General features: G+C 40.0%; 1 long non-coding RNA gene across 4 annotated transcripts in view; it reads right to left on the bottom strand.

Moving 5' to 3' along the window:
- LOC110072838 (uncharacterized) overlaps positions 1 to 24,848 on the bottom strand; it is a 99,348-nt gene that overhangs the window by 9,895 nt on the left and 64,605 nt on the right. For all 4 annotated transcript variants that reach the window (XR_013536905.1, XR_013536906.1, XR_013536904.1 and 1 more), the window contains one exon: positions 1 to 24,848. This exon is cut by the window's left edge and continues 9,895 nt beyond it. This is a non-coding gene — a long non-coding RNA (uncharacterized LOC110072838).

Raw genomic sequence — 24,848 nt, 5'->3', positions numbered from 1 at the left:
AATACCAGTTCATTGATTTGGACTGGCAAAAGATTATGTGTTGCTGGCTAGCAGCACTTCCTAGCAAATCTTGATGTCGGTTATACTTATGATAGCCACCAATATTGTCCAAAAGCAGACAGATATATCATTTATGTCCAATTGTTTAAAAAGGGGGCCAAATCAACTTTTTAGTGGCAACTAAAGTAAACTGACTGAATCAACAGGACTTACACTAATCACCACACATCATTCATTCAGTGCAGTGGGACTCACAATTTGGTGTAGCCTTAAATGTGTGTTTTCAAATAAGGACTCTTAAGTCTATTCACATGAATGTATCTGTAAAGTGCTTTGCTCATCATTTGGACTATGAAACAGTGAGTGGTTACACCTGAATTTTTGTGTTTGTAGTGTCTCCTCTTCCTTTTCTCTCCCAGTGTACAGGGTGTTGTAGATATATAACAAAGAATTCACAATGGTTATCAACTGATAGCAAGAGTTTCTCAGAAACCCCACAATTCTCAATATCTTTACTATTTGAGTAGCTACAGCAGGAATACAGTTTATGGGAGATGGGTCAGCAACACTCATGTGTTACAGATCATATTTACTTAAGGTTTAGGAGAAACTTTATTTCCAGCCAATACACTGAGGGACAAACACGATGTTGGCAGATTATCTGTCTAAATCTAATCAGTACACATCATTCATAGGCATCCTTCAGTTTTGAGAGACTATGGTAATGTCCTCTGTATGGAGGACTTGGAACAACATCTAGTGTTTTGACGTTGTACGCGAAGTTGGAGTGTCTTCTCCAGGGCATGAAGCATGGGTAAAATAATATGGAGGATAGGCTGTTACCCAACCAGCAAATCCTCCCACTCCACATCACTGAAGTAGTCCAATGGAAAGGCAAGAGCCAATACAACTGGTTTCAGTGATGTCGCAGAAGTTGACAGAACGACATGAACTGCCTCCGAGACTCCAGCTCCGGATTTTGCCTCACGGTTAACTCCTGAAGCCTTTTCCGTCAGTGGATATAGTCACAAAGCAGTGGAGGTTTGGAATCAGAGTTTTCCTTCTCCTAGATGGGCTGCCTTCTGGGGCTAAATGAGTCCCACCTACCCGGCCTGTTCCCTCATGGCATGGGCGGTGATGGCGGCGCCTCAGTGGGGGTTTGAAATCAGAGTTTTCCTTCTCCTAGTACACATCAAGAGGAGAGTAAAAATGACAAAGCGATGGAGGGGATGGGGCAGGAAAGAGTGGAGAATTCTTCCTCTCCACAATTCCTCTACCACAGTGGAAATTTATAATCTTAGAGAAATTCCATTGAATGAGACTCTAGTCAATCCTTTCTTAGGAGTATATGCTTTATTGAAAACTGAGTCATTATTGTCTAATGGCCAGAGGTTTGGACTGGGATTTGAGAGATCCATATCTTGATTGCCACTGAGCCATGAGCTCACTGGGTGAGGGTAGTTCAGTGGTTTAGGTAGCGGGCTAGAGGTTGGGAGTTCAGTTCCTCGCTGTGTTGCTTGACAGGGACAGAACTTGATTATCCATAGGATCCATAGGGTGCCTTCCAGCTCTGCAATTCTAAGATGATAATGATGGTGATGGTAGTGGTCGTGGTTGTGAGTATAAAGTAGGAAAGAGGAGGAGAGCCCTGTATTCCAACTTGAGCTGAGACCAATTTGAGCTCGTTGGATGTAAGGTGGGATGTGAATGTAAATAATAAATAAATAAATATAGGATAGGTAAATAAATAAATTTATGGTTTTTATTTATGCAGGCCCATATCATTTGCAGATTGGGAAAAGGAAAAACTGACTCCAGAGGACCCAAACTCACCACATATACCCAGAAATAAATAGAAAGAGATTAAGGACATGTGGAAACTTCAAGACAATTTTTTTTTCAAATGTGAGCAGGGATATTTATACATTACCAGAGCAAATACAGGGCAGTTCAACAAGTTCCGAGTCTTACACTGCTCGCTAGAAAGGTTTCCTAGCAAATCTAGCATAGCTCCAGTGTCTGGGGGGGGGGGGGAGAGGGGTTAAAAATGCTGAAACTTAAACAAAAATACTTTGTGCCAGTTGCTGTAGCAAAGGAAGTGCCAAAACAGAAGACTGACAGATGAACTCCTAGTAAAAGCCCAAACCTCTCCTGGAAACATGCATCTCTGAGCCCTGGGGAAGGCTCAGTTTGACTTCACTGGATTCTGTTTATTCCATATGCCCTCAACACAAGAGTTCCTTTGTATCAAGATATGGGACAGGGATGATGCTACGCTGCTTACCAGACAGGTTGCATTCTAGAATTGTCTTGCTTTGTTTAGGAAGCTGCACTGAGCCTTCATTGTGTCTAGGACAATGGTTCCCCACCTTGAGTCCCCATATTCTCTTGGGCTAAAATTCCCCGAAACCTTGGCCATTAGCTGTACTGGCCAGGATTTCTGGGATCTGTAGTCCAGGAGAACATCTGGGGATCCAAGGTTGGGAAGCACTAATCTGGGATATGTGTGAGTTTGAATATGAGATGGATGACTGACCATCTTATGAGGGTTTTAATTGTATAGGTCAAGTAGTGCTAAGAAGTACCTTTTTCCTTCCCCAGGAGAAAAAAAAAATCCAGAGCCTCTCTCAGCTTTCTGTGAAGCGTCCTGTTTTGCTTTCCTCCACCTTTTTTTTCTGGTTGGAATTGTTCCTTTAGAATCGCCTTATTAAGAAACTACCATCCATCTTTGACTCCTTGTCTTGTTAGGATCGCCTGCCATGGGACCTTACTGATGACTATTCTGAGTTTATTAAAACATTTATTAAAACCCAGCATACACATATTGCTACACTCTGCTTTCGTTTCCTTTGAAATCAGGAACTCGAGTATAACACGGTCGCTTTTCCCCAGAGCTCCCCTTATGGCTATCTGTGTTGTTTTTCTTCTACCAAGTCCTCTCCACTGGATCCATCATTTCCTGACTCCTGAGACTACAAAGCTCCTCATTCATGCCCTGGATTACTGTAACAGCCTTTTGGCCGGTCTTCCTTCTTCTTCAGTCTATCGTCTTAACCTGATACAGAGCAGTGCAGTATGAGTGGTTTTAAATTTACGACTTTATTCCCATATGTCCCATCATTATAGGGAATTGCACTGCATATCAAGTAAAGAACATAATTTAACATCCTGGTCTCGACATTTAAAGCCCTATGTTTTTCATGTAATTATTTAGCAGAGCTGGTGGCATGGCAATTCCCCTTAAGAGGAATCAATCCACAAATTCCAGGCTTTTGTGGCAAATTCCAGACTTTGGGCATTTTCCCACTTGTCTTCAAAGCTATGAAATTCTCTCCCCCAACACCTTCATATGGAATCAGAGTATAATATTATATTATAATATACAATATGCAATATTAATGTTGTTAAATGCTGTGTTTGTATGTTTATGGATTTTAGTGGCATGCACTCTGGTGTAACGTGCAATCATCATCATCATCTTTAAGATGCTACTGAGCTCTGTTGTTGTTGTTTTACTGTGACAGATTAACAAAGATCCACCTTTGAGAATTTTTTTAATACTTATACTAACTTTCTGTTGGTGTTGTTTTATTTCCCAGTATTTTCTAAAGGAATATGCTGGTTGTTTTATTACCTGTAGAATGTTTTTTTAAAATTTAAATCTTAAATACATTTAATTTTAAGTACAAGCAACTAAGTGAAGTAATACAGTTAATATTGCAGTCAATAACCCATGTAACAGTAGATGGCACTACTGCACTAATAAATAAATATTCAAAATTAATGCACCATATTTTTGCCATATCTACTGCACACATATGAGTCAACCTATACTCATCAGCAAGTAGTCTAAAACACCCTGTTCTGTATCTCATGAACGTGCCATATCCAAGGTCAAACTATCGCTCCCACTTCTCTTACTGATAGCAGCTCTTCATATATAGCTTTTTCTCATCAGTGGCCATAGGGTTCTCATATTGACCTCAAATCCATGTTCTCTTAAGAAATTTGCAATAGGCTCTGAGAAGGACATCAAAGACAGCACTGCATCTTGGAAATGTGGGGTCAAAAGAATATGAACCAATGGCAGTTCAGTTGTTAAGATGGGCCTAAAACCAGCATCATATAAGTGGAGAGTTGTCAGGTGAGCAGCCTTCTTCAGTCTCAGAAATTTCAGAGCCAGAATCTGACATCAGGGGAAAGTCCTCACAAGGTCCTGTGAAAGATCCTTGTGATATCACAGAGGCAAGGCAGAAAACATTTGAGAAGGAAGTAAGCTAAGCACAACACACCTACAAACACCTTTGTGCTGAGTGAATGAGTCCTAGTGACAGCTGGGAATCAGGGAAGATGGGTGCCAGTCTCTTAACATGTATGCGTCAACCTTTCTCCCCCATTGCTTCTCATTCTAAGGTCTTCCTTCCTCCTTGGAGGCCCAGGGAAAATGCCTGAGATTCCCACTGGGGTTGTAAGGCCTGCAATCCTATGTTAATTCTTGACAGTGGATGTTTATTTCCTTCTCATCCCTCCTCCTGTCCTCTGCACCACTCAGAATTAGCTCCAGAGGATTTTCCAGGTTCCTGGAGCAGAGTGGGGAATACCTGAGGGCAACAGGGGGAAGAAGAACTCTGGGAGAAGATGTTCTCTCAGAAATATCACTTCATTGGATGCTGGCCATAATTGGTTTTTGCTCAATTCTTTCACTATGAGCAGTAAAATGAAAAAATGTTGATTCCCGGAAGGGATTTCATAAATCTCAGAGCTGTTTTGTACTACACAGGCCAAGTGCTCTTTAAGTTCTCTCCAAGTTTTGGTCCCATTAACTAAAATACCGAAGCTCAGAACCAATAAGTCACAGGTTAGGTTTTTAGTTATATCTTGCTATCTTTTGGGGGAGGGGTTATGGGAACAAAAGCACTACAAAGCTACGTGAAACATACCAAAAAAGTGGGAGCAATGATACATTGGAGGATAGGAATAACAGATAATGTTTCCTAATAGCTCTTAAAAGACATTTCTAGACTGTCAAACGGCATTTTTAGGGGACTTTTAATTTTTCTGCAGTTCTCTTAGCAGTGCTACATTTTTCCCTATCAGAAGGAAAAAATAACTTAATTCTAGGTATGATGTAATGAGCTACTAACATTGTTTAAGCAATGTCAATGACAGCAAACTGTTTTGGAGGACTCTCTAGTGAGTTACATAGGAAGTCACTTTTCAAAAATGTTCCAGACTGTCAAATATGTTTAATCAGAGAAGCTAGTACTAAAACTCAGGCCTGATAACATGCAAACAATACATAACACTTCACTACAGCTCGTTCTAAAGTGTGTGTTTTAATCCGCTTCCCAGATTAACCAGCTGCTAATCTGAGTGTAAATAGGAGGTATGAATTAAAATTTCCAGAAAGTAAAGAACATATTTGTAGGAAGGACTCTAAATACACATACTTCTATGGAATAAAATCCCATATAAGCTGCAATCATAAAACTATCCAGGGTAACATTCACATACTTTTTACTCATAAAGTAATTCTCTGCCTTTAAAAATGTTTGTGCAACAGCCTTCATTTAAAAAGACTCCTGAATTAATTTGAAAAATAGTATTGAGGCACATGCAAGCTATGTGAAATGGCAGTAAAGCCAGTCTGAAAGATATTGTACCTGAAATGTTGTGTGCATTTATAAAAACAAAGCCCATTAGTTTTGAGATCATGTGGTCTGTGGGGCCATAGGTAAGATGAATCTGCTGCCTGGTTTACCTACAGAAAATCCTGAATTCAATCTGCGGCATCTTCACAGTTGCTTATTTTTTTCCTATTATTATTAATTCATACATTTTACAGTCAAATTGATCTATGATTTATATTGACAAAAAGTCTCCTAACAGAGTATGGGTGTCAGGGCCGATATACTTCCTTTGGCTTAAATTTTCCCTCTGATTTGCATAGAAATAAGGCAACCTCACTTTTCTTTGGCTTATATCCCATCTTGTTTATTACCTTAGATTTGGGAGAATGTTTAGATATCAATCAATCTGTTAACATACATAATCCCCACAGTAAATGTAAAGCTTATCTTGCAACATTGTCAAGAATGGATCTGCTGCTTGATTGGTTTAGCTTTTTTTTTTCCTGGCACAAAAACCCAGAAGAATTGGCCAGGTGCAATTTATTTATTGAAGCACAAGTTTATACACAGACAGTACTAAACCTGTTGACAACACTATAGAATTTAGCCATCTTCCCTATATCTAAAATAAACATTGGTCTGTAAGTGTTCAGGAAACAGAAACTGCTTAGGGCCTTAGGGGATGAGTGAGAGCCTATTGGCTCTGCCCCAATCTTCAATCAGGGCACAATCAACCAGTTCTGATGTCAATTACTAACAACTGATGGTGGCCTCTTATTGATCTAAAATAAGAATGAGTATTATGAACCCTGCAAATTCTGTCCATATTGTGAAGGCTAGAAGAAGCATGATATTCTCCCTTAGTAGCATTTAAAAGCATTGTAGTTCACTACAGTTTTATTTACTAATAACTACCTACGATTTTCTAAGGTTCTACGAGTACAGCCACCTGCAAGACAGGTGGTGACCTGGAAAGATTTCCCCCTCCACAATGTATGTTGCATCAGAATCATCTGGACTGAGATGTAACAGCAAGAAGAATATGGACTGAGGAGATCTAGGTTTGAATCTAGCACATACTTTGAGATCTTGGGTCACCCATCTTCCAGTCGTGAGGACAAACATGGAGGTACTGTGTATGCCAACATGAGTTGCTGAGTGGAGGGATGCGATAAAAATGTGAGAATGAAAAAGATGCCGCAGTGGCAACTTTGGAAGATCTGACTAGTAGTCTTGCTGTTTTTCAAAGTCTTTATCTTATCTCTCGACACTAGTGGCATCCAAATGAGGGGAGGCACAAAAGGAAATACTGTAGAAGGGGAACCCTTCAAAATAATTTTATTATATGAAAAATAGCTACCCTATTTCCCCAAAAATAAGACAGGGTCTTATATTAATTTTTGCTCCAAAATATGCATTAGGGCTTATTTTCAGGGGATGTCTTATTATTTTCATGTACAGCAATCTACATTGATTCAAGTGCAGTCCTGTCATCTTCTTCTGGTTTCCGTACAATGGTGGAGGCCGGGGTTTCACTCATCTGGGGCTTATTTTTGGGGTAGGGCTTATATTAGGAGCATCCTGAAAAATCATACTAGGGCTTATTTTCAGGTTAGGTCTTATTTTTGGGAAAACAGGGTACTATCTGCAGGAAAAAAGGAAAGAGGTAAATAGCAGGCACTATGCCAATGAATGATGTACATGAACTGATCTTCACAATTTGTTCTCAAGCTTAAAAAAGAGCTATTTCCCATTGAATAATATGACAGGAATTAAAACATTGCCAGTGTTCTGGATGACTTGAAGTACCCTATCTACCCCCCAAACCATCAAGAATGACTGGATATTCTTGTTCAAATAGATGTTTATTTTGCATGTAGAGCCTGTGCCTACCATTAATCTGATACATGCCGGATGTGTTGTTGAGCAGGGCAGAGTTCATGTTTTGCATACCAACTTGAAACAAGAAAGTGACTTTTGTCTAAGATATCTGAGGGAATTTGTTGCCAAGAGGCATATAATGTGAGTCTGTAGTATATAATGTTACTGTTTCTTTCAGAATGAACGTAGCTTTTGAAGAGCTTTCAGCTCTATTTTTCTCCAAAGTAGTGGAATGAATAATATCAACAAATAAACTGAATTGGAACATTGCAATAAATTTGGGCAGGTTTACATGTCTCTTGATAGCTATATGCCTGCTGATGGAAAATGTGCCTTTTCACCCTAATTTTATGTGTTGGGAATGTTTGGGTAGATATTATAATATATTATTATCTAATATAGATAATAAAGCATATATAAAAAAAAATGGAAAAAAAAGTAATTTAAAAAAACCAAGAAACGTAGAAGCAATTTTCTTGGCAGGTATTTATATAAATGTACATATATAACTTTAAAATTCTTTCCCCACACAAATTTTGGAGATTATTATTCATTCATATTCTTCCATCCTATTCCTATAAAAAGCTAACATCTAATATTTCACTGATGGAAGGACATATCTAGGAGTGATAAAATAGTCACAACAATAGGGAACTTGACCCTATCACAATTTGGAATTATTAGTCAAATATTAAATACAATATTAAATGAATGAATGAAGTAAATAAATGAATAAAACCTATAGACTGTTTTTATTATATGGAAGAATTCTACATATTGAGCAGACCTTGATATATGTAGCATAAAAGTGTTCATATATAATGATACATCTTAAAGAGCTAAGCAAAAAGCCTCTGAGAATGTACAGAGATGCAGTGCTAGAGGAGAAAATAGAAATTAACTCACAATTAAGTTGTTTTAATTGTATAAAATTTAAACTTATCTTTAATCAGTATCTTCAGTGCAAACTGAATTATGGAAATAGTCATAAGTTGCATCCCAAGATAGGGTGGAAATACTTATGATGGTGATAGTCTCGGGTCTTCAAATGCAATGGTTAGTGTCAATAGGGCTAGCAAAAAAATATTTAGCTACCTCTGATAGAGCACAAGGCTGTGTTAGGAACAGAATGCTGCTGGCCCAGCATCTCTATTCTAGTTACGGTAACTTGTGTAGCAACTTCTAAATAGCCAGTATTATTGGCATGGGAATGTCTAACAAGAATCTGAGGTCCCACATAAGCAAAATGTCACTTTTTTCAGATGCTATAGCTAAAATCCAGTTGATGATGGCAAAACATAAAATTTCATCTGCAGAAAATGTTACAGCATTATGTTCAAGTCATACAATTTGATTGCACAACTTACAGAGCAACCACAAATGTACACAAGCACAAGCACTTCATGAACAAGACTTCCACCTCAGTGCTGTGATCCCACAGACTGACTGCATAACTTTGAGTTCTGCAAGTATAGCACTGCAATTGGGTTTAAGCATATCTAATGATAATTTGTACAGTCAAAATTATTTCCTCAATTATACAATTCTTATGCCATCCAAATAATTGCAGTATGGAGATAGACAGGTATTCTCAATAGCTACCCCATATTGCCCAAGAGATTCACTAAAAGCAACCAGCACAGTTCCAGTGGTGACTTTGAAAAACTCATTATAAAATGACAAATCCAAAATTAAATTTATTTATAAGAGAAAATTCACCTCAGGAAGTACATAATCATGAGTCCTATAAAATGAGTAGAACTAGCTTCTGACACCTTGAGGCAACAATACGTTCAGTCACAAAATTACCTCAAATTACAGTATTTCACAGAAGAGAAAAAGACTAAAACAAAGAGTCAAGTATTACCTCAGATTTAACAGGCTATGTTGCCATAATAAAATTAACATCCTCTTAGAGTTTCTGTGCCCTTTGCAATGCCTACTCTAATAGTCTCACAATGCTCCACAGCCAAGTATTCCTTGATTTATTTCACAAATAAGGAAGTGTGAAAAATGAAATATACCCTCCTAAGATTTTAGAAAACTAATCTTCAGTAAATTATTCTAAATAGCGATGAGCACAAAATATACAATGAAGCAAAACCCCCATGAATAAGGCCATTTTGTGGTTTGTTTCAGGGCAATTCCAGGAAATGTGCCAATCCAGAAAGAAACAAAATGTCAAATTATTATCACCATTGGTGATTCTTACGCTTCGTTTGTGCGTGCGTTATCACTGGCCAGACAGCCTGGTGCCATTCAATCAACTCCCTGGGCAATGCTGAGGTGGACCTTGAGAAAACTTTGTGTAGGACTGATTATCAGGTCAGGCAGCCAACCACAGAGCTCCAAACCTGGGAGTAAGCTGACTTACTTTTCTGACTGACTTTAGTCGGCTGCTAAAGAGCATTTTCCTGGGGGGACCTGATTTGGAGGGTTATAACTTGGGTGTCCCAAATCCAATCTTTGCTGGACTTGGCGAAGATGGGGAGGAGAGTAAGTTGAAGACTCACTGAAAGTTTGGCAGCTCTAACTCATGCAGGAGCAATTTTGCTGTTCTTTAAAATCCTGAATCACAGTTCAAGAAAGTTCATGGTTTGTGAAAAGCAATGAAAAACGAACCATCACAAAACACAGTCTTCCCAGTTCATGCCCATCTCTAATTCTAAAACATTTAATGTAATTGAAGCAATGGTTCTTCTCACTGACCATGCTCATAAAAACAGTCTAACTCTATGTTGTTAGTCTGTGACAAAATATCAGCATGTTTTTTATAGACCATGGAAGTCAAGTGGTCAAGTGAGAGAATCAGGATAATACAATAAAAATAGTACATTTCTCACGGAATTTAAAAAATACGTGATTTTTAAAAATGCAAGATTGATGGTATATCTGAGTACGACCCTAACTATTTTGTCCTTGCGAAGAGCAGGTATGAAAGCAAGATTCTATTTCAATCAGCTCATTAAGAGATGTAAAATCCATTCAGTTAGAGTACACTTAGGATATAAGACACTGGGATGCAGAACTGTAATAACAGGAGTCAAGTGAGAGGCGAATAACAACAACTTTCCTCTTAGAGAAAGTAGCTACTGCTTAGCTTTTGTTGCCAGCAGCTACTAGGTTTGTGAATACCTCTAGCTCATCGGAAAGCAGATCCCGCCTTTTAATTTTGCTATGGTAAGATGTTTGAAAAGTAATGCTGTTCCTACCTTTGAAAACAAAAATTTGTGGGGGAACAAGCTGCTACTATGATTTTTTTCCCCCTCTAGCTTCAAGATAGTCCATTCCAATCTCTTTGAGTCAGGCACTAACATGTAGATATAAAAGTGCCCAGTGCTGGATCTGCCCAAAGTCCATCTGGTCAAATGTCCTGTTTCTCATTATGGTTAATCAAAGGCTTCTGGGAAGACAATGGGCAAGACATAGGCAACAGCTTTAGGAGACTATGTCAAACTTGTGAGCAAACAAAATAAGCCATGATTTATAACCTCAGATTATGAGCAGCCTCTATGTTTTGAAAAGGCTTTTTAAAGTTAGATTAATGCACCTTGTCTTGTAATACTTTGGAGCCTCTGATGCACAGTTAGCTTGTCTAAATCTGGCCCTCCTTTCCACCCCATGCTCTCAGGAAACCAGGGTTCAGTGACATATCTCTGAAATTCAGGTAAATGTCTGAGCAGAGGTTAGCTACAGTACTTTTCCTTTTATGAAGTTCCTATTTCATTTCAGTCAATTGATTAGTAAGATACTATTTGACCAGGTTGCCTATGATTTCCAAGTAAAATTGAAAACGTGTAGCAAATCTTACCACTAATGGGATCATTTCTCTCCAAAGCAAACACATAATGTATTCAGGAGGGGAATTTTTCTTAAAGGATGATATTAAGAAGGTAAAGGGTAAATTCCCTTTCCATGCCTTCTTTGACTCCCTACAATTGTCACTCCCCACAGCTAAGCCAATAAACATTTTTAAAAAAGATGTTTCATGTTAGATTCAAACGTACATTGAGTGTCGCATATAGATTGGCCCTGAGTGACATGTTTGAATGTAAACAACCAGTTTGATCAGTCCATGTGAGTGATATGGCAAACCAAAGAAACATACCCAGATATCTATGAATTCCTCCCTTGAGAATCTGAGTAGGTGGGTGTTTTTTTTAATGGTGCACAGTCCTTGACAGGCAGGGCTGCCAGAAGACAACCCTCCTTTTGAAGTGTTTTCCTTTTGAACATCTGTCCAAGGCAAACCTGATTTAAAGAAAAAGGAGGGCAGTCAATGACCTTGAAGCAGCCTGTGTGCAGTGAACAACTGGAGAGTGAACTAAGCTGGTACATACATCACCTGGCCACCATCTGTTCTACTCAAGTGAGATACATTGAAATTCTGCTTAAATTTTAAAATCCATCTCCAGTTTTGCATTTGCACATCTAAATTAGCACATGCACTTTTACTTTTTTGGGGGTGGTGGTGGTGCATGTCCTCCTTTTTAGTGTTACGTAAATGACCTTCCTATTTATATCCAAAGTCCAGAGTTAAAAAAAGAGGTATTGTTTGTGTGGGTAAAAACAATGGAAAAGCACACTCTGCCCTGTAAGAAAGGATAAGCAAAGCATTTTTAAAAAGAAACTGCTGCTATTATAGGTTTAGAACTTGCTGTCCTTTAATTTATTTCTCCATACTATTTTGGTCACTTCTGGTTTCTGTGGTCTTTGGAGAGGATCTGCTACTTGCTTTTTAAAAACACTAATAGCACTTGGTTTCAATTTAATTTTCTCCCCTCCTTCTATGCCTTTATTGGCAGCACCTCCTGTGCCCTTCAGCAGTCTGAGATGTTTGTTTCTTGTAATGCACATGTTCGACAAAGAGCTCACTTACACAATTCTTCTTGAAGTAATTCCTTCCCTCCTCAAAGCCAATAAAATAAAGAGTTTATAAAGTGAGAGCTGCAATTTTGTTTTATAAGCCTGGGGTGGCTCAGCTCATCTTCCTCTACTTCAATCAAGGTAGCATTGGGAGTTGACAGAGCAAGCATGTCAGTGTGGTATGCACTGTGAGACTCCATGTAGCCATTAGTGAAGGACAGGAAATCTTTGTCAGATGTCACATTTACTCATTGTAACACTTCTCTCAGCTTAGTAGGCAGAGTCATTTTGAGTTCTTCCCACCTGAGGGCCAAACTATATGCTGCAGATAGTTCATGATTAAATGGAATTCCTTCAATACCATGGTCATGGCAATAGCGTTCAACACCTCCCTTTAATTTGCAAAGGTCTTGAGGCCCTTGACATGTCAATTGGGGCCAGGGATGGTATTGGGATCTTGCTGGGTTACCATGGTCTCTGCAACCCAGCCATTTCCTTACTGGATCTGGCGGACTTCGTCTCAGCGGCACTTTTGGAATCCCCAAGGCTTTTGGTCTTGGAAACCATGGCTTCCTTGGACATGTCCCAACATGTCAACGGCCTCACCCACATGGGCATCCACACCTTAGACCTGAGTGGAGAAAGTGTGGTCTGATAGTGACTGACCTTGTGTCGGTCCCCTTGTCATGGTCAGATCATCACCTAATTAAATGTAACCTCTCAGTGGCTCTTCCTCCCTACAGGACCTATTTTAATGGTCTGCCTTCAAAGGCTACTGGATCCTATAGGATTCCAGGATTCCATGAGAGGGGTTCCTGTCAAGGATCTTGCTGCCGCTACCAGGGCTGTTGACATGATCGCTCCTAAACACCCCTCCATTGCAGAGCTCGCTCACCTCCCTGGTTTAACCAGCAGCTGCGAGCTATGAAGCAGAACAGGAGAAGGCTAGAGTGCAAATGGAGATGGAACCCAACAGAATCTAATAAGAAAGCTGTCAGAATTGCAACTTACCATTACCTTACTAAGGTGAGGGCTGCTATTCGAGCTCACTTCACTGTCCAGATAAGCAAAGCTTCAAATCAGCAGGCAGAACTTTTCCGTATAGTCCGTGATCTATCTGGAATTGGTATAAGTGACAGGCCTCCTACAAGTACCTCACCTGATCAATCTGTGGCATTTAAAAAAAATCTAAAGCGGAGGCCAGCCACTGGGAGCGCTCTCCTTTTTTGAACACAGTAGATCGAGCAGAGACATCCAGTGCTATGCCTTGCGCGATGAGACTTGATCTCTTTCAGCCTGTGATGCCAGATATGGTGGGAAAGGTGCTTGACTGCTGTTGTGCCACCACCTCCTCCCTTGACCCTTCCTCAGCCTGGCTAATCAAAGCAGCCAAGCCTACAACAACTGAACGGGCCACTGCAATAATTAATGGGTCTCTCCAGTGGCTCAAGGAGACACTCATTAGGTCTATTAAGAAGAAACCACATTTGGTGGCGGATGATATTGGCAATTATAGGCCCATCGCCAATGTTTCTTTCCTTAGTAAAGTGGTAGAGAGGGTGGTGACTGGCCAGCTTCAGGCCCTTCTAGATGAAACCAACGCCCTGGATCCGTTACAGTCTGGCTTCAGGCCACACTGTGGTATGGAAACGGCATTGGTTGCCCTGTTTGATGACCTCCTGAGGGAAGCCAATGGGGCAAAATGTCTCTGTTGGTCCTTCTCGATATCTCAGCCGCCTTCAATACCTTTGACCATGGTATCCTCCTGGGGAGGCTCTCCGAGCTGGGAATTGGTGGTCTGGCATTAGCCTGGTTCCTATCCTTCTTGGAGGACTGTCCCCAGAGAATACAGCTTGGGGACAGTGTATCAGCTTCGTGGAATCTCAATTGTGGGGTTCTGTAGGTTCAATTATCTACCCAATGCTGTTTAATATCTACATGAGGCCACTGGGTCAGGTCATCAGGGGGTGTGGGGCTTTGTGTCATCAGTACACTGATGACACCCAGCTCCACATCTCCTTTGTTCCATCTCTCCAACGCTGTCTGGATGCCATACTGGGATGGATGCAAGCAAATGGTCTGAGGCTGAACCAGGACAAGACAGAGGTCCTGAGGAAGGGTGGCCCAGACATTGTGGTTTGGGAAACTACCTCACCACAAAGACTGATGTTCGCAGCTTGGGATTACATCTTGATCCGGTGCTTATCACGGAAACTCAGGTAGCGTCAGTGGTCCGCACTGCCTACTTCCATTTTTGGCGGATTGCCCAGCTGCGTCCCTGTCTTGATGTTGGGAACCTCACCACCCTGGTCCATGCACTTGTAGTCTTGAGATTAGACTACTGTAATGCGTTCTACATGGGGCTACTTTTGAGATTGATGTGGAAGCTTCAAATGGTGCAGAATGTGGTGGCCAGGCTTCTTACTGGGATGAGAAAACATCAACATATTTCCCCGGCTCTGGCGGCATTGCATTGGCTGCCTATTTGTTTCTGCATTGATTTCAAAGTATTAATAATGACATATAAAGCCCTAAATGGTTTAGGACCTCAACATCTGGCAGAATGCTTTCTCCCACCTACAGTAGATCTACTGGTATCACTCACTCTAGCCAGGAGGGGCGGCTGAGGGGCCTAACGCCGAGGGAAGCCTGAAGAGAAAAAACAAGAAAGCAGGCCTTCTTGGCAGTGGCCCCTTGGCTCTGGAACAATCTCCCCCCCCCCCCAGAAATTTGTCTGGCTCCCTCTCTGGGCCTTTTTAAGAGCCAGCTTAAGACCTGGCTCTTCAGACAGGCCTTCCTTCCTGTCGATACCTAACTTATTTCGCCATTGTCTAGTGTATTAATATTGTTGTTTTATTTTATTTTAATGTTGTTAGCTGCCCAGAGCAGACTTCGGTCTAAATGGATGGGATGATAGATAGATAGATAGATAGATAGATAGATAGATAGATAGATAGATAGATAGATAGATAGATAGATAGATAGATAGATAGATAGATAGATAGATAGATAGATAGATAGATAGATAGATAGATAGATAGATAGATAGATAGATAGATAGATAGATAGATAGATAGATAATATTGATGTGTTTTATTTTGTGACTGGTCTTCAAATATAGACATAAGCTTCCTTTGCAAGTTCAGTCATCAAGATCTGCCAATATCATCTGCCTGGAACACTAATGGATTTCCAGCTTCTAATTTCAGGCCATCTCTAATGTGTAGTGTGGCCCTGAAAAAGTCTTTCTCATCCGACTCTATATCCTAGAGCTAATCTTCACATTCAGGGGGAAAACCCTTATTGAACCATATACCTGCAGGATTTAGTTGTGCAGGGAAGTCACATAATGTCATTGCTGCTTGGGTTAAAACACATGATTTGAGTGAATATAGGTGCACGTACTGTTATACCTTTAAGGCTAACACAACTGCATCAATGTGAGCTTTTCTGGATGGCAACCATTTCTTCAGACTCACGAGAGCACACACTGAATGACTTTTTTAGTCTTAAAGGTGCAACAATACTTACGGTTCCATTTTTATGCTTGCTTTTATTGATATAGATGAACATGGCTACCTCTGTGATAACATGCCAGAGTGTTCCCCTCATAAATAAAAAATATATATAAAAACAGGAAATAATCCTCTTCCTTGTCAATTTAATTTTCTCTGCACAGGAAACTTTTCACTCAGTATTCCAACATCCAAGCTCTCATCTGACTTCTCAAGTGAAACAATCCAAAGGGGAAAATTTGTACCATATACTGAATTTCCAAAGTAGACCATATTTCACCATCCAAGAAGCCTGTATTCCAAGCTAAAACGTCACACAAAATTATACAGGTAATGCATTTCCTCTTTCTGTCACGTCATCTTTTTACAATATATCCTGTGCCTAAATCATCCTCAATAAATGTCTATGTAGCACTGGCTTGAAACTGGAGAGTGGAGGTTCCACAACCTGTTTCAGACTGTTACTGAACTAGTCTTAATGGAACTGTTTTCTCTCCAGCCAAAAGCAAATACACTCTGAAAGATTAAACACATTGCTTCTTTCTCTATTTTTGATATAGTATGGACAAATATTGTATTGTTTTCAGCACCAGGTACAGCTGATACCCTCCTTCTATTGCATGAGAAGGCAACAGAAGGCAGACCATTTCCTATATATTCTTCCATTAGCCAGTTACTCTGGCATGTAAATGTAGAATTTCATAAATCCTTATTGAAGGCACGCTGGGAAATATTTACAACATGCAGATTTTTAACAGATACATCTTACTATACAGAAGGGAAACCTGCAGTTTTGAAAATGTTATATTTTTTTCCCATTCCTATTCTGAAAATTTTAGATATTTTGGAACTATAACAATCTATCAGCAAGATCCAAGACTCTTAAAATACTGGTGTTAAAATGGAACAGAAATCCCTGTTGCTATGTGCACTTCCAGGAAACTGAACCATTGAACACAATTATCCAAAATAGTGTTATGAACTGGCCTATTGAGCACTTTGGAGTGTCCAAAGGAAGGTGCACAAATGAGCATCTGCCCTGCCCTGTGCCCTTCAACACAAATCTCGTTCATCTCTGTTTTGGTATTTGGGAATTTCCACATCTCTGGGTAAAACCTTCCTGCAAATGGGAAACACAGACAGCAAAGCCAGATTCTAGCAAGTAAGCCACTGCACACAGTCCCACAATTTTGGTGGGGGGCAAGGGGTTGAGGAGCGAGCAAGACAGAAGGGCTGCTTTCCGGGGCAGTGAGAGTCTGCAGAACCAGATGCTGTTTTATTTTCCCCTTTCTTTTTCTCAGCTGCCAAGAGAAAGTCCCTGCCTCATCAGTGGGAAGAATTGGCAACCACTGGGGAGGGAGTAAGTGAAAGATTTAAAACCATGATTTAATCAATGTTTCTAAGCAAGAAAGGCTGGGAAGATTTGTGAAAGATGCTGTAGAATTAAACAAACTAACAAGGTCCATTTCTAAGGTTAAAAGCATACTCTGCTTCTCCACTGGGACCAACTCATTGGCTTCCTTTGTTTCTCTGTCCCTTTACCAATTTATCATTGCATGATGTCTTTTTTATTTCAAGATTTTTATCCCAATACATGCAAGATCTAACATAAGAGATCCAAGGTGGAGTACCACTCTCTCCTGTATCACTGGGCTTTTTGCTGTGCCCCATGGTCACCCTGGAAATGCATAAATACATCTGATTAGATCTGGATTACACCTTTGTCTGAAGACAGAGCACATGATTAATCTCAACATTGTGTCTACAGCAGTGAACACCCACAGTAAGCCATGCTTCCAGTAAAATAATTATTCCTGATTATTCAATCAATTAAGTCATAATCTATTAAACTGTAAAAAATGGGGGGGGGGAATCACTTTTAAACCTAATGAGTATTGAAGAGAATTGGAGCTATTCCTTGTTAAACAGTCTTAGAGTCTGGACAGATGTACAGACAGTGGTGTTTCTCTTTCTCCTTCTTTAGGATAAGTAGAGGGTACCATGACAATACCAGTCTAGGCCATCTTCTTTAGCCACCATACCATACTACCCTTTGTCCTCAGGTGGATGAACCCAGGGACAAGCTAGGCAAAGAGGAGTCTATGGAGCCTGACATAAACTGTGCTACTCCCAAACAATCCAATTTACTATGTTCTGGCAGTGTAGCTGAAGTCAAAGAATCCATAAGGTTAGGTACTTAAGACATGTGCTAACCTTGCAAGGTAGAGAATTACCACCGTACCTCATTACTTCCTGATGACCTTTTATTGGCCATCAAAAAGTCTTGCTTGCTTGCTTGCCTGCTTGCTTGCTTCAATTTATAGCCTGCTCACATTCATGCCAAGGCAGACAATAAATAAAAATAACAGCACAAAAAGCAGATTGTAAATAGCTATTAAAAACACAAGGTTTATTTGCATGTATGATGGCTCAGGTATGAAAGTGTGCCAAGATCACATTTCTGAAATACTAATCTGATTTCATCTTTTAATAAGAGGCTATCTGAAAGATACAGTTTAACTCTATATGACCAGGAGCTCTGCTTATTGCAGTCAAAACTCTGATCACAACCCAGGTTCAATCCCAGGTAGCCAGTTTGAGGTTTACTCAGTCTTCCATTCTTCAAAAGTCAGTAAATTGAGTACACAGCTTGCTGGGAATGGGGGGGGGGGGGCAATGTGAAGCCCATATAATTAAATTGTACACTACCCAGAGAGTGCTTTAAGCATAATGGGACGGTCTATAAGCAACACACTTTGCTTTGTTTTATGGAGAGTGTGAAGATCTGGAATGATGTTGGGTTTGCAGGAGCATGTTGGAAACAGGACTTATGTAGCTGTTCACATCTCTCTTCCCTTGTATGCTAGCAGGTGAGGGTCTGCATGGAGCTTAACAGATATACATATCTTAACAAATTTAATTGTGGCTGAGCTGTCATGGACACTGCCACTTCAAATTGGTAGATTACTTTGTAAATATATGGGAAAGGTTGTTTGCAAACAATGAGGTCAAACAGAATTGGAATTTCCAGCTACCAATCACAAAACCTTACTGGGTGATAGATAATGCATGAATTTGCAGATTAGAAATGACTGTGAAATAATCTGTGCTGGTATATCGATAATTACATACTAATCCATGCAGACCAGTGCTTGCTATAATAGCTGTTAAGCCATGAGCATATGTATCAATAGCAACATTTATGTTATTGTCATAGCAAAAGCAACCTCGGGACTCTGAGTGCCAATTCTTATGTAGCTAAAACAGCGACATGCATGCAAAAGAAGGACATTCATCATGCTTGAAGTTGGGCGGAGGCAGCTGAAGGACCACTAAAAATGTTGTGATGACACCACCATCCAAAGAAATGCTTGTTGGGCTTAGAATGCAGACTGAATGTTTCAAAAAGAAACAGAAAATCACTGTAGGGTAAGAAGATTGAGTGTTGAATAGAAGCATTCTGTACTGTAACATTTGTTTCTTGCATTTCTCATCTATCACGTCCTTGCTTTTGTTCTGAATGGACAGATTTCCCAACACACACATGTATATACTTTTATACTAAACTATCAAACTTAACTTACTAAGTACTCCACCTCCTCCTCTGTGGTCTGTGTGGCTGTTCTTGCTGGAACAAGTCTACGGCATTCATTCCAGAAGGAGAGGAATTGCTTTTTCAGTGATCATGATTTGGCAACCAGAACGGCAGGAAAGGATGCCGAGAAAGAATCTGTCAGACCCATTTTATTCTCAGTTTCAACAGTAAATTTATTTTGCCAGTTTCAGGAAGATGTGGAACGTGCAGATGCTTGATACCGCATCGGAGCCTGAAATTCATTTACGTCCTTGAAAGGGAGAAACTGATCTGAAAATACAACTCTTCTCTCGCTTGCCATCACTGGAAAAGGCACTTAAACTGTGATCTGAACACAGAGGATGTACATAAAAATGTACTTTTGGCAGGCAGAAGAAATCTAAAATGTAATATATTGAACTCAGTGAGACACTAAAAGTATTCATGATATAAGAAAATAAGTGCCAGGCCTAAGAAAAAAAGTTACTGATGTTACATGGACATGTGAATATGCATGTGTGTGTCATATTTTCAGAGAGTTAACATAAAAATAGGATAGGTGGGTAGACTGGTAGGTTTTTACATATAAAGTCTTCACCAAGTCTTTTTCATCTAATATATACATTTAAAATACATGTTGTTTTTCACATCAAAACAAAAAAAAAATCCCCATTGAACACAGAGGAATTTACTCTTGAATAAATATACACCGAGGTATGATTTGCTCCATGAAACAGTCATCAATCAATGTACTGGAAGCAATTGGTCCATTAAGAGACGTGAACATTAATGTTAAAAGATGGAGTGCATGCACATCTCCTAGACAGGTCATTTCCTGAAGGTGTCCTTTACCAGAAGGCCTGTTCAGCCTAAATGAAGTTTCTAGAAAAAGAATCATCATGTGGGAAAACTGAGACTTTGAAGCTGCCTAACAACTGTTAATACCTGCTTAGCAAACTGAGGAGACACATGGATGATCAGGTTGCAATCTTCTGTTACTATATGAAATGTATTGCATTTCTATTTAAAATACAATTATTTCTAAATTGCCATCTGTGCCACTATAGGGAACCTCTAACCTTCATGCGTTCCACATCTGGCTCATAGAGTTTTTCCACCTGCAAGGCACTATCCTCTCTCTCAAGACTAATGGAAGGCAGCTAATGTTTTGGTGTTTCTCTGCACATAGAAAAGAGCAATGCTCCCTTTCAAACACAGAGAGGCATTGGGAAGTTCTTAGTGCCTCTCCCTAACTAGAGAGAGGAACTCAGTGACAGGGATTCTGGAGAAAGAGGTTGATCCTGGCATCATCTGGCCTTAAGTAAGCTGTCCGTGAAGTTGCCAGGTCAGCAATATCCTCCTCCCTGTGATTTCAGAACCAACACATGAGACCAAAGGATAAACCTTTGTGATGTCACACAAGTGGGTCCTTATGTTCTAAGCAAGGGTTGGAAAAGAACAATATAAATGGAAACACTTTTGCACTGAGCCAATGAGCTCTGGTATAAGTGCCTCTAATTTAAAGATACCACACATTACAATAAGCAAACTTTCTCCAGCACCACTTGCTCTGAGATTTGTTTCTTCACCTAGAGACCCTGAGACTTCAGCCAGTGCACTGAGACCTAGTAGGCCTAGGTATCCCTGACAAAACTCTACCTTCCAGGACTGTAATATTTCTCTCTCCCTGACAGGCATATGTAGATTAGAATAGACAAATTCAATGCAGTTCCAACCAACATTTGAATTTATTTTTTTCAATGTCAAGTATGTTCTCCTACAGGGCACTTAAAGTTTAGGCAAATTAAATTTAAGCAAGTGAGCAGGAAGGACATGTGGAGGAGTTAAACGGCTATTGTTTCCACCAAACGTTGCATGTGTTCTCTCATCATGTTCATCAGCAAAATCATCACCTGTTTCTTCTGCCACAGAAGTCAAAGAAACAACAAGCCTCTTTTTATCCATTGCCTTAATCTCTGTGTTTTCTCTGGCTTCTGCTGCTGTTGCTACCACCATCAAGTTTGCCTTCTAGTCTACCCTTAGGTCCACCTTTTCCTGTTTCCCTTCTCGTCCTTCACCCTTTCCTCCTCCAACTTCTCTGTATGTCACCTATCACTCCCTTTCCAATGAATTATCCATTCATTGGACAGAATCATATTTACAGTTTGTGCTTACATACATCATGGCAGCAAATTGTTGTCCATTAACAAGGCACTGGTTGTGTTTCTAGGTGCAAAATCAAGGAACACAACCGGCACCTTCTCAATGAGTGTCAGTTTCCTACTGTGACACATATGAGTTGCCTTCTGTAAGCATCAATCATCAGTTGAATTTTGATTCCTTGAGTTCATATTTATTGGATGCTCTGCACAACGCGGAGCTGCTGCCATGGTCGCACTCTGCCTACCCACTCAGAACTACCAAGCGCAGGCTTGTGATGTGGAGGCTGAGGGGGGGGGAGAGTCGGGTGAAGTGCCTTTTATCAGGCTGGCTCTCCCTGGCTCAGCCTCTTTTGCAGTGTTTCAGTGCGGATGATCGAGGGCTATCGGATCCTCTGAACGGTTTCACTGCTGCCTCGTGGTGTTGTGTCAGAGGTCTTGTTGGAGGCCTAGGAGTTTGGGGTGGTGCAGCGGTGCACCCCTACGATTTGGAGGTTATTTGGGGGGGATTACAGAAGCCTCCTGGATGTTTGACCTTGTTGAGGAAAAATTAATAAATAATACATGAATTTAAAAACATTAAAAAGAAGAAGACCCTGGGAAATTTGAATAAGCGGAGCAGAAGGGAGAGAAGGACTGTCACCCCCTCCCCCCCTCTGGGGGCTAGGCCAACAGGAGTGGTGATTTCAATAAGCAATACATAATAAATAATACATAGTATGTGGGGGAAGAGAAATGCTTTAGGTGGTTGATAGGCGTGATTTACATCTTTAAAAAGAAAGAATATAAGAGTTTATAAATCAATCCATAGGTGTATATTTGTGTGTGTCTGTGTGTGTGTGTATTGTATTGTATTGTATTATTATTATTATATTATAGCACTGTATATTGTATTGTATATTATATTGTTTATTTATATTTATATGTATGTGTTTCTGAGTGTATAGGTGTGTGTGTGGATATAGGGATATATATATATATATATATATATATATATACTGTATAAAGGCATATATAAGCATAATAAGTTTGAAAGCATGCAAATGCAAGTAGATAAATAGGTACCACCATGGTGAGAAGGTAATGGCGTTCCATGTCTAGTCACGCTGGCCACGTGACCACAGAAACTGTCTTCAGATAAACGCTGGCTCTACAGTTTGGAAACGGGGATGAGCACCGCCCACTAGAGTTGGACACGACTGGACTAAATGTCGAGGGGAACCTTTACCTTTACCTAAGCGTAATAAAGATAATGGTAATAACAATTTGGTAAAGGCTAATAGTAATAATAGTGAGAATTTAATTAAAAATAATTAAATCAATACATAAACAAATTCATACTTAAATAAGATAGAATAGAATATAAAATAATATGGCAGAGTGGAGACAAAGAGTTTTAGCAGTGCTAAGGAAATGTTTACGAGTTATTGTTTGTAGCCACAGTTTTATATTTTGGGCATCCAGGCATGCTTCCCGGACCAGTTGGGGTCATAACTTGGGTCTGGGAGCCTGGGCTACACTTGAGTGGAGGGGGTGAAGGGGCATGCTTTGGGATGGTTTTCTGAATTTGGCCTCCCAGAGTAATGTGGAAATGTCCCCTGACATTTTATTGGTTCACTTGGGTGGCAACGACTTGACTCAGTGGACGGGCAAATCACTTATTTTACCTCATGGGGCAATGGGACATGCAACAAGTTTTCCACAATCCATTCTATTGTTGTCTCTTGCACTACCATTTTCACATGAGAGAAGGTAATGTAAATTTTTTGTACTTTTATCTTTTCATCTTTATAAGCTGTGATACAGTATGTGTGGATCTTTAAAGCAAAGAAAATATGATGGTGGTCAGATGGGCATATAGCTCAGTATTTGGATCATTTTGGGTGCAATCTTGTTCACCCTATTTTTTCTGATCACCACATGTGTTTTCAATTTGAGCGATACATCCCAGCCCATTTACAAGCTGTTCTGCTCCTTTCTTGTACAGCACTAGGGCTGCAGTTTATTTGAAGCAATTGGAAGCATTCCTGATTATTCCATTCTATAACCCATGCAGTTGGTAAATTCACACCAAAATAGAGTTGTGGGTGGTGTTATCTGTTGAGACATTGAAAGGGATGATGGAGAACCCCCCCTCCTCTATTTTCATCTTCTTTTAATTTTCCCCCTAGCCTTTACAGCACAATTCTACGTCTTTTGGTACAATATATATTAATATATATGTCATGCTAAGTTGATGCATTGCTGTAGTGCTATGTCTCTTAATTTATTTAACAAAAAAGGGGAGTCACTGCAGCCCATGGAATGACAACTGCAAAAAAAATGGGGGAACAGGGTGGAGGCATCAATAATGGAAAGGGGGACAAATTGGAGTGATCTGAAGAGCTGTCTGGATCCATCTTGTGGGCAGAGAAATGTCCCCCATGTAAATGGAAGAATTGCTCAAGTGCAAGTTAAAATAGATTGCACCGAAGATTAAAAGCTTATAATCACAAAACAGATCACTCCTACTTCCCTTGTCTGGTCATGCCCCAAGTTTGGCAAATGTGCCATGAAACTATTCTTTGAAGTACTGTGTTAGAAGCAGCACATGGACAGTGTTACAGTAATTAGTTCTACTTATAGAATAGCTCTTCCTCCCCCTCCCATGCAAATTTCCTTTGCTTTTGTTGTTGCTATTGCCTTTGGCTTTATCTGCCTCGTTCACATGGCCCTTGTCTCAGTGGCACACTTAACAATAGACAGGAGACACAAAGCTTTCTCTCCCCCACCTCATATTTTAAAAAAATACACACTATGTTCCATCTGGGGTTTTGTTTTAGTTTTTGTGTGCAGAGAGTGTGCACACAGACACAAACACAACATGCTTGTCTTAGATTTAGAATTTGTTTCAGCTTCATTCCATCATAAAAAACCAAGAACCCTTAAACTTCAGGAAGGGGATGGAAGTAACTCAAAACCTGTAGATGACTCCCCTCACTCTACTCCAACTAAAACAAAGGCCAAGAATGCTGCTTAAAAAACCAGGTGGCGCAGGATGATAGATTCTCAAGTCCCTATGGGCAAAGAATACGAGTCTCTTGTCCTTTTCCCAGGGTTGCTAAATGACTCTTCCTGGTCCTGCAGTCCATTCTCTTTGTTTTTGTCTTTTCTTATCTGAAGATACCTTCAGTAAATCGAGTAAGTAAAAGTTCCATATGGATTCCAGATGCTTGGTGCATAA

The sequence above is a fragment of the Pogona vitticeps genome, chromosome 5 (genome assembly GCF_051106095.1).
Source record: "Pogona vitticeps strain Pit_001003342236 chromosome 5, PviZW2.1, whole genome shotgun sequence".
Classification (NCBI taxonomy): Eukaryota; Metazoa; Chordata; class Lepidosauria; order Squamata; family Agamidae; genus Pogona; species Pogona vitticeps.
Note: the sequence above shows the minus strand (reverse complement) of the source record. Positions and strands in the feature narration are given on the sequence as shown.